We start from the raw sequence: 10042 nt of genomic DNA on the forward strand, positions 1-10042 counted from the left end.
ACCAGAGGTAGATTGATTGCGGATGCGGCATATTATGTATGTAAAATATATTTGACCCATACATAACATAACCATACAATATACTTTCGCATGTTCTCCATGTGCGCAGTTGATGAAAATAAAACAAATTACATTGTACATGGCAAAATGACCAGGGGACATTTTACAAATTGTCGGTCATCCCGATTCCAGACGTCTTTGAGTTTACATATAAAATTGTTTTTATTTATTACAGCTCAATGTTCCTACCTAATGTAAGCACTGTTTTATACTTTTAGTAAAGCAAACGCTGCTCTGTAGTATTTAAAGACGAAACTGCCGTTAATATAGGGAAAAGCGATTCAATGCCAACAGCAACGCATAACAACACGGAAAATCACAAACGCACACACAACAAACATTATGTAAATACGCCCCGCAATATATATATATACATGTGCAAGAACCAAAACGGTGTCCTGGTATTGTGTGCATAAGCCGCAAACCTATATAACCTTCTGCGTATGTAAATAAGTACATATAAACTAATTAAACTTGACTCCATATAGTAGTTTATGGACATATGATTTGAAATAAACATACATTTATTTATTTCGGTAAGTGTCAGAAAATACAAAATGATTAACGAAAATACGAATTAAAAACATATATATGTTTTCCCCCGTTTTCAGGCAATGAACTATTCCGTCCTAGATTTAAATCGACTTTACCTATACCGACGGTATCCGTTTACTTATCGAAATGATAAACTGCGATCTATAACTTACAATTGTTATAAACCTTTGCATGACAGATTTGTATTTAACAGGACGGTAACTTACATAACACACTGTAAGTACATATTCTCGTTCATATTGAATACGTATTATCGAATGTAGGAGAGTTTAAGAGCACAATTTCAATGAAAACTTTAATAAGATCTTTATGAGAACCAGAAAATGGTTATAACATTGGTCGGTAATTGCAAATGCTTTTTGTAAACTGTGTTTGTAAAATTGAAAATCAATATGACTTAATAACATATATGTAAACAATGGGTCAACAGCCGAGATACGCCTTGTGGCTATATTTTATGTTATCTTGTTTCACAAACACCGTTTGATTTGGAAACGCCAACATTTTTTTTAGAAAATAGCAGATATTAATGTCAACCTTAACACAAAAAACAACACTCGTTTAATACTTGACGAAAGTTAACATGACTGTTCAGATAAGGTTTATCAAGTCGAATGTAAGTGTTGTAGTGAGTTAAGAGGATTTGCGATGGGATATTTGAACGTGTGAATTTTTAGTTGAAGAACTTCAACCTGTCATTTTTATCAGGTCTCATCGTATCAAAGCAAACATTTTTATAATTACATAGCTTGTACTAAAACAATATTACGTTACTTCGAATGGTGTATGCCCCTTTTTGTTTATTATTCCGGCATTCTCCGAGTCGCTGGTATCTAATAAAGTAATGTTTTAATTGTTAAGTCGTTGAAGGGCATTATTATGGTATTATCGATAATTTTACTACCAAAAATTAAAAGGGATGTCAACCAGATTGACGACAAAAAGAAAAGTTCTAAAAAACCGTGTGTTTTTTTTTTTTAATTATTAGTGTAAATTGATTAAAATATCACGACTGGTATATTACATTACTTGAAAAAAGATGTTAAGTTTTCATATTTGCAGTATATTCGGAAATAAAATTTATTTAACGATGTGAAATCGAAAGTACATCGCGAAAATAGGTGACATAACGAAAAACACACTATAAATAACGCAAGTAGATTGATCATTTTATATATTAGATTGATCATTTTATATATTAACATACAATTTACTACGCATGCGCAATTAGCATTCCTGGGTTTAACACAGGACGATGATGATCAATCTTCTTGCGTTATTTATAGTTAACTGGTAGTTGTTACCTGGTAGACATACTCAGTAAAATTTTATTACCGAATATATTGAAAATATGAAACGTAACAACTGTTTTCAAGTAATGTTATATACCAGTCGTGATATTTTAATCAATATAAACTAATAATTGTGAAAAATACGGTATTTTAGAACTTTTCTGTTTTCGTCAAACTGATTGACAGCCCCTTTAAGGCTTTAAACATGTATAATTTCCAAAGAACAATGTTACACTGTTTCTCATTCATTCAACTAGCTGCTGGTGGTGTTTTTATCGCAAATTTTATTCATATCCTGACCAAATATTATTCTAGTTTTGACACCAATGTATTTGACATTCTTGCACATTGTTGAAATAAGGTAAACAAAATGATGCAGTGTGATACATTAAACGTGCATAACAACAATTCAATACCTCCAATAGGTACAACACCGATAACAACTAAACACAGACAGGTTCGTTTTGTTGGTTTACTCGTATTTTATATTTGATCAGTAAGCTCATGTAACATACATATATAAAAGTTATTACTTTATTTTGCGTTTGGATTCATCAACATGTGACTTAAATATTTTCCTTGTAATACATGCTTGTATAATCTTGTTATAAATAAGTGTAAATTGATGTTTAATGGAAAAAAAGATGAATTCGATTTTCAAATATTGACCACCCAATTTTTACTGAATATACAAAGTAGGGAAAGAAAGCTTTTAAGTTCTTCTAATACCGCAAGCATGTTTGTTACAATCAATGTATTTGATGTTGATTTGTGATAATTGACATATGACATTAAAGAATCTGTCCCATTGTATCGTTATGATTGTTACATGATCGGAAATTTTAAAAATGGTTTTCTGTAAACTTAACATAAAATAAAAAGTGCATTCAAACAGTGTCAATAATTGCATATTAAACTTACAATATCATCCACATGTATCCATGATGAACTGTTTCTGCTATTTTATGATTGAAAACAATATATTACATTGTTATTTTCAATCAGTGATGTTTAACAATATTTTTTAAGGGGTTGTTTTTTCAAACTATCTTATTCTCTATTGATAATTAATAAATTACTATTATCTTGTAGATCCCATTCAGACAAGATAACTTGTTGAAGAAAAGAATTACTTGGCGTAGAACAAAGCCAATACAACAGTCAAATCTCGATTTTTTTTAATCACATCAAATGTTTGGCAACATTTTATATCCTCTGAAATTTAACCAAGTATTCCATCGGATCACTCATTCATCACTTTTAACGATGTTTTTTCAAATCAATGTATCTTGAAATACCATACTTCCCATCTGTCAGACATTGTTTATGCCCATGACAAAAACACAAAATTGATAAAACTTCAGTCTGCACTACCATTCACAATTATAAAAATATAATTGTAATTTCTGACAGCGAATTACGGTTAACTATAAGTGATCAACTTTGTCAAGAACTCAGCTTATTAAGCGAAAAGCCAAATCTATTTCATATGGATATTTTATTTAAAAAAGGCAACAACACTTAAAGAAAGTAAATTTAAAAAAAGACTTATATAGTTGGAAGAATATGTTTAGATGAAAGCATTGAAGAACTAGAAAATTTAAAATCTGAAATAAATAATATACAAATATAACAATAAAAAGGCTGATGAGATAAAAAAAGGACTTTGCAATGTGGAAAAGCCATCTCAATATTGTTGAAGCCTAGAAAAGATTAATGTTGTATTAAAACAATATATAAACTAAAATAAATGAAAATGATGGTAATAATAATAAAAAATTTAATAGGCCAAAATGTATTCTTTACACAATATTATCTTAATACCAGTCTCTCAATAAGCAAAAAAGTGAATGCAGTAATGAAGATTTTAATAACTATGTAAAAGGAATACATGCCCGAAATTCTAAATTCTACCGGAGTGAGTTGAATTTAATCGGTTTCATAACTGTAGAGGAAGCTTTAACAGTTTTAAAGAATACGTTAAATGCAGATTGTTATCAAATCTTCTGGTAAATCTATGCTTGTTATACAAAAATGGCGCCTAAGAACTATTTTAAATACTGTTTATTAAACTTTCAGATCAGTAATAGCCAGTTGATAATCAATATTTATGGACAAGTTGATCCATAACGACCAGAACCGTTTATTAAAGGAAGATGTATTAAAATACAAGGTTAATTTTTGACATTACGCACTGCACTTAAAAAAATGAGATCCCAGATTTACTTATCCTTATTGCCTTTAAAAAAAAAGATTAATTGGCATGGTCCTTTGTACAAAATACTTTCTGTCTTCAGACGTAAAGCGTTGACTCATGTTTTGGCACTGCATTGAGACATAACACAAATATAAAAGCTATTACAAATAATCGAAATGAACATAAATTATCCCAATTTTCGGAAGGTTATTCAATTTAAACAACGGTACCGAACAATCCTTAAATGAAACACGTAATGTTATAAAGAATTTAGCAAATCGTTCAAGTCTTAATGTAAATTTTGATGAAGCAAATGATGTATGGATTGGCAAGCACAAATATAGTTACGATTCCATACACACAAAATAGAAATTAAATGATGAAACACAGCTTTAAAATACTTGAATTAATTTCCATGTTGACCTGTCAAAATATTTCAAACTTCTAACAATGAAAACATTGTTAAAATTTAAATTATTCTGAAAACAATTGGAAACAAAGATGTTTATACCAATTGGAAATATTGTGATTGTGAAAACACTTATTGTATCTTTATTAAATCATGTGTTCATACCATTGCTTTACCCACCAAATAACAAGTTAAATTCAATAAAAAAACGTCTATTCTAAGTTTAATTTGGGATTGGCATAGCGAAATCAAATCAATCCATAGTAAAATAATATAGTGGGGAGGATTAAAAACGATCTATTCGGATGCATTTTATTCCATAAATATAACTTACTTTGCTTGACAGATTTCAATCCATTTGGGGAAATCGGATATATGTCACAAAGCTGTATTCTGATACTTATAAACTCTTGAACTGCAATTATCATCATGCTTTAAATATATTTAACAGAATAGCATACCCTTTTTGGATAGATGTTTTAAAAAGCTTCTCTTTTTAGTTTGGTACATTTGAAGTAAACACAGAATAATGTTTGCATTATCCACTTTTTATAACACTTATTTATTGATAACAATTCTTTGAATCATGGTTCGATGATGAAATAAATTGTATAGGTGATAAAATAAAAATTGGAACCTTTATTTCTTTTGATGAATTCAATATAATTTACAATTTGAACATACTTAATAAATTATAAAGGAGTGACAAAAGCAATAGTTAAATTTATGGAAAAAAGTATATCATCTCCTACCTATAAAATTATCAAACCTGTTTGCCCCCATAATTACGAAATATATTAAAACATGGATCTTGCGCAAATAAATAATTAAACATTTAAATAAAAACAGCCATCAGTTCAAGAAAAGTTGTATTAAACAAGCGTTCAATTAATTAATGCATTCCAAGCATAACATGAGCCCAACATACATAAAGTATGGATATAGTAACTTAAGACAAAATATCAAAAATGATTGTAGAATCCTTTGGCAATGATTAGGATCGTTTCATGCTATTCTCTCACACATATTGTTTATCAATTTGATGATTGTTGTAATTTTAATATCCCTGCTTAAATACTTTTTATAATTAACTGTCTGTCATAAACAAATATTATATGTACCTAGTTGTTTTTTTCTATTCATTCTTGTGTCTCTAATGAAGGCATATACATGCTTTGGTTGTGTATACATCTTGGAAAATGTCTTTTCTCTTTTTTAATGTCTTGCAGACACCACATTACATAAAAGTGTTTTTTACTAAACGTTGACCTGCTTCCACGATATAGCACGTTCATCGTTTTAAATATTTTATTTATATGTAGTGCATACGCATCCTTTTTATCACGGCCAGTATTGTATTACTTTTCATATATCATATGTATTTGTTTTCGTCTTGAAAAAAAAACTCCTTACCAGTCAACCATATTTTGGTTTTATAGTCTTGCTAATTTGTGGTATGAATAAACATGTTACTTTCTTGATAATCTGTATTTTCTTTTTATTGGGAAGTTCACTGGTAGCAACATAATATTTGAATTTTTTCCTGTATCGATCTTTTTCCAGATATTTCTTTATGTTCTGTACCTTGCTCGTTAGATATGTCCATGATTTAAGCAAAAGAAAAAGGAGAGACGCCTTTACAAGTATTGCAGGAAATACAAGTGTCCCATACCACTCTCTTATTAAGATTGTTTTTCCATTTTAAGTAGGTGGACTTACATTAAGGCCTTCGTTTAATCAAAATATTTTCATTTAGTCGTATCACTTATCAAAATAACAGTATGACATCCATTTGTTCTTTAGAAATTACAGTTCGAAGTTTGTTTCTATTATTAGCAAGAGTTACTTGACCTTTTATCCCAGATGAAAACTAAAAGGTACAAAATCCTCACATTGTCCTTTATAAGGTCGCGAAGTTTTATGAAAGAATATTTGGTTATTTTTATATGTAGCAGGATCTATTTTTGTTTTATATAATTTGCTTATAGAAGGCAAGCCACATGTTTTAATGAAATGAGTGTTTTTAAAATATTCCTTGTTTTGTTCAAACTGTTATCCATTGTGTGCGTTAACATTGATTTGTAAAATATTACGATCGAATCTTGAACTCACACTCCAACACTTATCTTGCAAAATGAACATAGAAAATGTGTTGATATTTAAACAAATCTTTTAGTGGATATACAATAATCCGATTATAAACGGGCATCTAGAACAAACTACCTTTAGCGGGAGTTAACAACTTGTATCGTGTAAAAGTTAACAAGGTAAAGGCATTTAACATATGGACTAATTAAAGTCATAAGTAGTTGTCGATTAGGTTTCAGACAATGCGACTTCTGCAGCTGGCGATCGTGTATTTGAGTGCCAAAGGTAAAAACAATCTTACGAAAAGTGGTAATGACATTAAGAGACCGTTTATATGCATTTACAGTACCTATATATTGATTGCTTAGACAGGTCGTCTTTTTTTATGTCCACAATTTATGTGAATGTTATTGACAATTATATAACATTATTGGTAATGTTTAACAGCGCGTTCCCATGGTAATTTCAAATTGTTCATATGTTCTTTTTATTGCCATCCTTGTCCGGTTAACAGTGACGAGTCTTGTTGTCTGGACAGGATCAACACACCAAATAACATCTTCCACGGAATTTTTGGCAGACGTGGACATAACATTCAATTATAAAAGTCCTCATTTTACCAAAGAAAAGAGGTTAGCGGATAGCGAACAAGAAAAATGCTTTTTAGTTAACCATGCCCTTGCGGATCGGTACTCAGTTGAAAAAAAAAAGGTAAGGTGGGCGCCTTGTGATTCTTAAAGACGATATTGGAACTCACGGACAGTATAGATGTTGTGAATCATATAATATATCCGCATGTGATACTATGGAAATAGGACCTCCAACTACAAGCATTCTGACTACGGTCAACGTGCACCAACACAGTGAAGAAGACACATCTGCAAGAAAAGGTATATGAACATAACACATGATATGAGCGCAATTCTAGTATAATTGACTAACCATTACAGGGAATAGCATTCATGAAAACTGGATATTTGATCTGTCTGTGATTTTTCTTTAACTTACTGCGGGTAACATTTTTAAAATGGGACGTCAGATATGGACGGGGAGAGATAGTCAGTCCGTATGAAAATGGATGTAGGTTTTTATGATTGTGCGTATGTATGCACGTGTGCGTATGTTTATGTGCATGAATGCATGGCTCTGTTATATTTTACAAGATGACAAGTGTAAACTCGATACATCTTTGTTCACAAGTAATGTCGCTTTTTTTAGCAATTACGAATGCAATAATTCTCGTATATTAATCATATTGCCATCGTATAAATAATTTTGGATTGCATTTGTATTTATTTTACAGAAGTTTAACTACAGTGTCAAATAACAAGCTTGAAGTATAGTTTACTTAACATAAAGATACAGCTGTCAAAATGTATAACATGTAAATGTTTAAATGTGTTTATGATCATTGAATAGGGGCAAAATTACAAAAATTATATTGTTGTGGGGTTACGATACATTCTATTTTTATTCAATATGACACCACTCCTAATAACAACTTCTCTATTGGTACGTTTACAAGCGCGTTTGTGTAATTTAAATAAAATGTGTTCATCTTTAAAAACTTAATGGCCATGAACAGACAACCACACTTCTAAGCAAAACAATAATTTTTAAATATTATTAAAATGATGATAATGCACAGTATAGAACATTCAACCAAAACATATACGCACATATCCCGCTATACGAAACGAGTAATTTCTATAAATAAAATTCGCATCCCAATTTAGGATGTGTTTCTGTTGTTAAATAAATCCATGCATTTAATGATAACTTCATGAAAACAAAATGCAGTACACATTCAAGTAATTAAATATCTAACCAATACTACTTCCTCGTACAATTAATTAATTACCACGTTGAATATGGTATTTTTGCAAATTATATTTATTCGCATGACTTCTCAACCAAAGATAAAGCATTTTCTTACTTTATAAAGAAATGTATGTATTGTTTTTATTTGAAGACAAAAGTATATTTCATGGTTACATAAGGGTAGTATTCCAACTTTTGAAAAACAGTTTTGATATAATTGTGAACATCTTAACAAACACGTAGCTATACAGATCCTTATTCAGGAATGTGTGTTTGTATTTTGCAGCCACAACTTCAACCGAAAGCAGGTCTGATACGAACAGCACTTTAATCGTGTCGGTCGTTGCGATTGTGATGTCGATTGTAATAATCGTGATGATTGTGATGTTAGGTAAGTGTACCAGGAAGGCAACACCAACATTTTAATATGCGATAAAATATCGATTAAACAAGTTCGGAAACAATGTTTCATGCATCATAGCATACTTTAATTTTATGTTATAGGACGCAGAAAACAACTTCGCTGCAAAAGTCCATTTCAGGAAAAAGTTCATATAGTATTTGTTAACAGTGACCTATTACATTTTGATGACTTGCAATTTGATAGTGTTTTAAAATTAAGTGCTCGCATAACCGGTTTACATGCTTATACAATTAGTAAATTATTTATTTGATTTTAGGCATAATGATTTTACAGTTGTGACAAATTAAGTTCGATAAAAACTAACTTAACGGAAATAATGGCATTCATTTGACAGTACGTATTTTTGCGTGGTTTGTAAAAATAACTTATTTGATATGTTTGGTCCTTACATGCAGATAAATGTTCATATGACACCAATATTGGAACACATTTTATTTCGGAGCGTAAACGGTGTACTTATGTAAAAACATACAATTTAAGTAAATCTTTTTCATTTGATTTTAGGGAAAAAAGTTTTATAGTTGTGAAAAGTATAGAACGATACACGTTATCTGAACAAAAATAATGCTATTAATTTGACAGTATGTATTTTGTATGTGTGGTTTGTAAAATTAAATTAGTTCATAAGTTTTGTCCATACATGTAGATACATGTTCACGTGACACTTATATTGGATTCCCTTTTTTCAGTGCAAAGAAGATCCAAAGGAACTACTTTAATCCGTATATATGCGTTAGTTGTTTTTGTTAAAATATCGTCTTTACTCATTTTCGTGTTTCATACACCAAATGGTTTTTTATTATTGTGAACGTACACTGACATCGGTGTAATGACCTGTGCACAAATACAGAAGCAAACGTAGATGTACTCTTAAAAACCGAATCCCGGTGTAAAATATTTTTTTAACGTTTCAATTGTAACAAAATAATAACGAAAACAACACGTAAATGAGTTCATTTAGCAATATAAGGTTACATGTAATCCTCTGATTGTGTTACAGCCCGAAGAATACAAGAGTTCACGAAAAACGTCCGTGGTACAGGTAATCTGCGGTGGTATTGTATTTGATGTTAAGAAGAGGTTAAACTGTTCCTATATACAAAAAAGCATCGTCCTGACTATCTGATTAGTATTTGATTGTTCAATAGAATACTCCCCCATTTGATTTGATTCTGTATTTACATTTATGTCGCTGA

The 10042-nt window shown here is 30.3% G+C and overlaps 1 long non-coding RNA gene across 1 annotated transcript; it reads left to right on the forward strand.

Moving 5' to 3' along the window:
• Positions 1 to 716: 716 nt before the first annotated feature.
• On the forward strand, positions 717 to 7166 carry LOC127861659 (uncharacterized). The gene is made up of 3 exons (XR_008040311.1): positions 717 to 831; positions 6841 to 6886; positions 7116 to 7166. It is a non-coding gene; the product is annotated as an uncharacterized LOC127861659 (long non-coding RNA).
• Positions 7167 to 10042: the final 2876 nt, after the last annotated feature.

Source organism: Dreissena polymorpha, chromosome 16 (assembly GCF_020536995.1).
Source record: "Dreissena polymorpha isolate Duluth1 chromosome 16, UMN_Dpol_1.0, whole genome shotgun sequence".
In the NCBI taxonomy this organism is placed as follows: domain Eukaryota; kingdom Metazoa; phylum Mollusca; class Bivalvia; order Myida; family Dreissenidae; genus Dreissena; species Dreissena polymorpha.